Source organism: Salvelinus namaycush, chromosome 1 (genome assembly GCF_016432855.1).
Source record: "Salvelinus namaycush isolate Seneca chromosome 1, SaNama_1.0, whole genome shotgun sequence".
Classification (NCBI taxonomy): Eukaryota; Metazoa; Chordata; class Actinopteri; order Salmoniformes; family Salmonidae; genus Salvelinus; species Salvelinus namaycush.
Window position 1 is genome coordinate 15773458 of NC_052307.1, and position 7311 is coordinate 15780768.

The following is a 7311-nucleotide window of genomic DNA, read 5'->3' on the forward strand; positions in this document are numbered from 1 at the left end:
GTGAGCGGCCCTTTTCTCGGTTTGCTCTCCCCACCTGGATGGATGCCTATCTAGACAGGGGGAGACATCTCCTGTGATCAATGCTCCACTTTAACAACCTTAAAACTGAGAGAATACCCCCTTTCCACCAGCCCACAGTCTCTTTATTCCAGCTTATTCGCCCCTGTGCAGAGATGGATCTTCTGCCCCCCATTCCAAACCCTGTGGCAGTGGAGTTAACAGATGGGGGCAGGGGCCGATACTCCTGGCTTTGGACTTCTCCTCTCATTGGTGTAATAAAATAACGGTGTGTGGACTTGATTAGTGAATAGGGGCAGGTGGTGTGTGTGTCCATTAGCAGTACCTTCCGAAGTGGTTAACCCAAACTTGCTCCCATGCAGGTACACAATCTGTTTTTAGGTTGTTAAAGGATGGGCCATTGTGAGCGCATACATTTGTTTGGGGTTTTTGTAAAATTGTATTTCCTGCCACTGATAGACATCTGTTTAGGATTAGAATAGGTGAAGAGGAGGGGATAAACGGACGGGGGGACGTGACAAACAAGTCCAACTTCCTCCTCTCCTCTCAAAGTTAAGGCTGTAATAGGAGAAAATTGGTTCTTGAAATAGAAGGGGAAAGCGGTCTCTTTGAGAGCAAGATAATGACTCGGAATACATTTGGCAAGAGCAAATGGAGAATAATGGAGGGGTAGTTACACAATTGTCTTTCATTTTAGTAGGGGGAGATGAGGCATTCCCCATGAGGATGGTCTTTGGTCTCTATCTATGCTTTGTGCCCCCCCCCCCCCCCCCCCCCCCCCCATCATCCCCCTGAACCACTAGCCTTTAACGAATGGGCTGTGAGGGAGGGCTTGTTGTGAAATTAGTATCTTCACAGAGGACACAGAGAGGCTTTTAGCCTGTGAATGGCCAGTAATGAGCTCAAAGTGCCTGAGTGTTTGGGCCAGGCTGTCTCTGTGTGTGTGAGCGGAAATGGCACTGCACACTAGTGGGCTTTTCAGGGGCACCTGGCGGGGGGAAAGAGTGCTCCTCTTTTTCAAACCCCTTTGTGTGTGCACATATAGGTCTTCTTTGACTATGCATACAGCACATGCACACATCTAGCTTCAGTTGGTACACTATGTTATAACAATTTGTCTAACAGATCCCCAGTAAGGATTCATTTGAAATATTGATTCATTTGGTTAGATTGAGTGTTCTGAACTTTCTTTATTTGTCTTTCAATCTGTGCATTTAAAATATATAAATTTGCTCCTAACTGTTTAGACCCCAATATAATTCTATAATGCTGCAGTTGAGAATTTTCTTGATAAAGCAATTTTCTCACATATTACAAACAGACATGGCTCAAAAACAAAGAACACATTACAAAGAACAAATTACAAGTTAACTTAGTTTTAAAGAGCACAACCTCTTCTTTAAAGATACCACATTCATGATTCATGCCAATAAGACTAACACTCATTTTGTCTTTCATTGTGTGAAGACACTCACTATCAAAAAATGATTGACACAACACAAAAAACCCTACATTTGACTAAATTACTTACTCAAAATGTACCAAGTATAATATATTATCCAAAATGTGACCAGAGGACAATATTCAGAAAGTATCTCAACCCACACAAAGTAGGCTATTTGATTGACAACAATTATTACTTCTGTAAAAATGCAAACAACTATTCAGAGACTATTTAAAAATGTAGATAACCTCTCTCAATAAGATTTAGTACAGACCAGGCCTGACACAAAAAGTAGAAATAGTAGCCTACGTTGACAACAATTCAGTGAATGCAACTAGTATTAGACAAATCAAATGCGCCGCATACAACAGTTGTAGACCTTAGTGTTAAAACTACTTGATAGCCCCCTTTTTTTCTTCAATTTTCGCCTAAATTGACATACCTAAATCTAACTGCCTGTAGCTCAGGCCCTGAAGCAAGGATATGCATATTCTTGGTACTATTTGAAAGGAAATGAAGTTTGTGGAAATGTGAATTGAATGCAGGAGATTAAAACACAATAGATCTGGTAAAAGAAAATACAAAGAAAAAAACGTTTTTTTTTTCTTTATCTACCACCATCTTTGAAATGCAACAGAAAGGTCCCATATCTAGCCATCACTCTGTGTAATTTTGATGATGTCCACAAGATGGCAGCAGTGTATGTGCAAAGTTTCAGACGGATAACTTATGCTAAGTATGAGCAACTACATGACATTTAGTGTGAAGTCACCCAGGTACATTTGGGCAAATCGTGAAGGAGACATTTACGTTCACATTAGATTTTTCTGCATGAATATCGTCAAATCTGTATACTTTGATTTAGCTTTTTCAGTATTAGTAGCTATATTATAAGTTCAACATTTGCAAAATACCCAGTTTTCATATCTTCATAACTCTCCATATTCTTATACATTTTGTCCAAAAGGAAAAGGCTTGCTGTCGCACAAGGTTAGCAGCTACATTTTGCGACAGATACGGGGTTTCCGTACTCCCGTAAAGCCCAGCTCATTGGCAATCTAGCTAGCTTTGTTTGACCCCGATTGGTGCTTATTTGACAAAGTTAGTCGATCAAGTGAAGACCGCCCGCGTCATCGGCGTCCCATGAAGGTGTCGCTCTCTGACCAAATTTGGTGACCTATAGGATATACTAAACCCCTGATGATATAGTGAAGTCTGGTTACATTCTAGGATCTCTGAGGAATAAATACGAATGTGATGTGTGTGTGGTAAAGGTAAACAACATTTAGGGTTAGATTTTGCAAATTGAACGAGTGGACATACAAAATCGATCGTGCATGCTACATGCATCTTTTTAGGATATGAAAAAGGATTGTATCTAACAAAACGACACTTCATGTTATCTTTGGGACCCTTTTGGATGATAAACCAGAGCAAGATTTCAGAATGTAAGTACACATTTCACCTTCAGAGGTGAATTTATCAAACCTAACGCAGTGAAAAAAGTGTTTTGTTGTTAGAAGCTCTCCTCAAACAATAGCATGGCATTTTTTTGCAGTAATAGCTACTGTAAATTTGACAGTGCAGTTATATTAACAAGAATTTAAGCTTTCAGCCGATATAAGACACTTATATGTACCGACATTTCTTGTTTTTCTAAAATCTGCAATCGTGACAAGGCGCTGCATGATTTACAACTGTCCCGTTGACGGGACGCCTATCGCTAAAAGCCCTTAACCAACAATGCAGTTTTAAGAAAATACCCCCAAAAAAGTAAGATAAGAATAACATAATTAAAGAGCAGCAGTAAATAACGATAGCGGGGCTATATACAAGGGATATGGTACGGAGTCAATGTGCAGGGGCACCGGTGTCGAGGTAATTGAGGTGATATGTACATGTAGGTAGAGTTATTATAGTGACTATACATAGATAATAAGAGGGTGGGGTGGCAATGCAAATAGTCTGGGTAGCCCTTTGATTAGCTGTTCAGGAGTCTTATGGCTTGGGGGTAGAAGCTGTTTAGAAGCCTCATGGACCTAGACTTGGCGCTCTGGTACCGCTTGCCGTGCGGTAGCAGAGAGAACAGTCTATGACTATGGCTGGAGTCTTTGAAAATGTAGGGCCTTTCTCTGACACCACCTGGTATAGTAGTCCTGGATGGCAGGAAGCTTTGCCCCAGTGATGTACTGGGCTGTATGCACTATCCTCTGTAGTGCCTTGTGGTCGGAGGCCGAGCAGTTGCCATACCAGGCAGTGATGCAACCAGTCAGGATGCTCTCGATGGTGCAGCTGTAAAACCTTTTGAGGATCTGAGGACCCATGCCAAATCTTTTCAGTCTCCTGAAGAGGAATAGGTTTTGTTGTGCCCTCTTCACGACTGTGTTGGTGTGCTTGGACCTTGGTGTGCTTGGACATCCGACGAGCTTCAGACCTGTTTTAGTATGATTTGATCTTAGTCCTGTATTGATGCTTTGCTTGTTTGATGGTTCGTCGGAAGGTATAGCAGGATTTCTTATAAGCTTCCGGGTTAGAGTCCCACTCCTTGAAAGTGGCAGCTCTACCCTTTAGCTCAGTGCGGATGTTGCCTGTAATCCATGGCTTCTGGTTGGGGTATGTACGTACGGTCACTGTGGGGACGACGTCATCGATGCACTTATTGATGAAGCCAATGACTGATGTGGCGTACTCCTCAATTCCATCGGAGGAATCCATATCCAGTCTGTGCTAGCAAAACAGTCATTTAGCTTAGCATCTGCTTCATCTGACCAGATTTTATTTATCGAGTCACTGGTGCTTCATGCTTAAAATTTTGCTTGTAAACAGGAATTAGGAGGATAGCATTATGGTCAGATTTGACAAATGGAGGGCGAGGGAGAGCTTTGTATGCGTCTCTGTGTGTGGAGTAAAGGTGGTCCAGAGTTTATTATAATTTTCTTTTCTCTCTGGTTGCACATTTAACATGCTGATAGAAATTTGGTAAGACAGATTTATGTTTCCCTGCATTAAAGTCCCCGGCTACTAGGAGCGCCGCCTCTGGGTGAGCGTTTTTCTGTTTGATTATGGCAGAACACAGCTCATTGAGTGCGGTCTTAGTGCCAGCATCAGTCTGTGGTGGTATGTAGACAGCTATGAAAAATACAGATAAACTCTCTACGTAGATAGTGTGGTCTACAGCTTATCATGAGATACTCTACCTCAGGCGAGCAAAACCTTGAGACTTCCTTAAATATTGTACACCAGCTGTTATTTACAAAAATACATAGTCCGCCACCCCTTGTCTTAGCAGATGCCACTGTTATAATCAGCCAGCTGTATGTTGATAATGTCGTCGTTCAGCCACAACTCTGTGAAGCATAAGATATTACAGTTTTGAATGTCCCATTGGTAGTTTAATCTTCCACGTAGGTCATCAATTTTATTTTCCAAAGATTGAACGTTTGCTAGCAGAATGGAAGGCAGTGGGGGTATATTCGATCGCTTAACAATTCTCAGAAGGCAGCCTGCCCTCCGGCCCCTTTTTTTCTCCACCATCTCTTCATGCAAATGACAGGGATCTGGACCTGTTCCCGGGAAAGCAGAGTATCATTCACATCGGACTCGTTAAAGGAAAAAAGGATTCTGCCAGTTCGTTGTGAGTAATTGCAGTTCTGATATCCAGAAGTTATTTTCGGTCATAAGAGATGGTAACAACAACATTATGTACAAAATAAGTAAAAAAATAAGTTACAAATAATGCAAAGAAACGAACAAAAAAAACACAATTGTTTAGGAATACGTAAAACGTCAGCCTTCTTTTCCGGTACCATCTTAATCAAGCGATGTAAGTCATATGGAAACAGCCCAAGCTGCTTGCTATAGCTAGCTATCATATGAGCTCCACTGCGGGGGTATCTACCCTAACACGACAGCTAAGCTGTCAAAGAATCGGAAACGAGGATATGCATAGCCTGTGCATATCTGCATCTAGCAAACATAACAAACCATAACCTAAGCCCAACAGATAAACACATTACTCTAGCCTTCATTTTGGTGGCTAGTTAGATGGTAGTCTGTGTACGGCTAGCTAGTGAAAGTGCAGCCCAAATTTACCTTCACACAACTTTTCTTGCATGATAGACTAACTATCTAGCTAGCTATAACAAGCAGCTTGGGCTGTTTCCATATGACTTACATCGGTAGAAACAAGACAAAACAACCAACTAGTTAGGTGACTATATACAGCTAAATACACACTGCAACTAATTCATGAGACAGAGGGCAATCATTCCAGCTCCACTGCTGATGTGCTAGCCTGTACCAACCAAGTTATCATGACAGGACTTGCTAATCTGAGAGCTGTTCCACAGCATCAAACATGGACAGCACCAAACATATATGTACTTTTAACTTACTGTATTTAACTCACCGCAACATCATCGCTTTTCAATCTGCAAGGACATGTCCGAATCCGTATCACTAACCAACACAGCTACAGCCTCTTTCACAGTTAAAAGTTGTGTCCGCTTCGGCGCCATTATTTTAAGAAGTGAAGTAAACCCTGTTTCTCTTTTTATGGTTGACAACAGCCATGTGAGTACAACAGGTAATGTACATTTTGCGATATTGACACAGATATTGTTAGAAAAACAAGGCCGTTCGTGGCCGCTATAGTAATTTGAAGAAAGGTCATCTAGTGATTCACCGGGAAAATGAATAACAGGGACCGGCATTTGACAGGCGCGTGAGAAATAATTGTTCAATAATCCACTATGCATCACAGCGAGAGATGGCAGCATTGACAGCCCCGGTGAAATATTTGCCTGCTCTCTTTGTTTTCATGTAATGAAAACGATACTGATTCATATCCATGCAGTGCCGTCAGGAGACTCCCATCAGCACAGTGTCCTAGACAGAGGAAAGAAATAGCTTGAAACATCATAGACAGTACTGTTTTAGGTCTGGTTGAGGTTCTGACCTACTGTTTTTACATTGCACGTCTCTTTTTAGTTTACAAACAAAATGTTAGTCTACGTCTAATGAGAAGATGCAGTTTGCTTCTTTATGGTCATTAATTCAGCCCACGGTTCTTGTAATCACTCATCATTGTGTAATCCCTCATTGGCGGTATGTGACTGAATTTCGATCTAATCCAGTCTGTGGATGAGGCTGCCCTGCAGGTCTGTGTATGGGCCTTGATGGAGGTGATCTTGGCTGGCTGCGTGCGTGTTGTGTTCTGTGTTTCCACACTGATGGTCTTTTTGAGAGGCTCTGTTCCTCTAGAGCGGTGGTAGAGCTGGATATGTTTAGCCTAGGGGGAGATTGATTAGTGCTATCACTGGACCTGATGCACTGCTGGCACACCCAACCCATTTTCACTCACACGTTTTGCTCTTCTATCCTTGTGGGGAACTAAAATGTATTTCCATTCAAAATCCTATTTTCCCTAACCCCTTACCCTAACTCCTAACCCCTTACCCTAACTGTAACCCTAATTCTAACCTCTAACCTTAAAACAGCCTTTGTCCTCATGGGGACATCGAAAATGTCCCCAAGAGGAAGACTTTTCCTTGTTTTACTATCTTTGTGGGGACCTTTGGGGACTTTAGGATCTTGGTCCCCCAGGCCTTTGCTGACATTCTCCCAGTGTGGTCCCATGTTAACTTTCTGCAGGTAGACTGCTCTTTTCTCAGCATTACCATTTAGCTGTCTATAGATAATGCAGTCACCATAGACAGAAGTCAGGCTCAAGCAGACATCCTATTTATAAATGTCAGAGGTTGGACTCTACTCCTCCTAACCTGTCTGACTCTGCTGCCCCCGGACCAGCGCAGTTGTAGGTGGCATAGAGCCAGTTCCAGTCCCAGTTT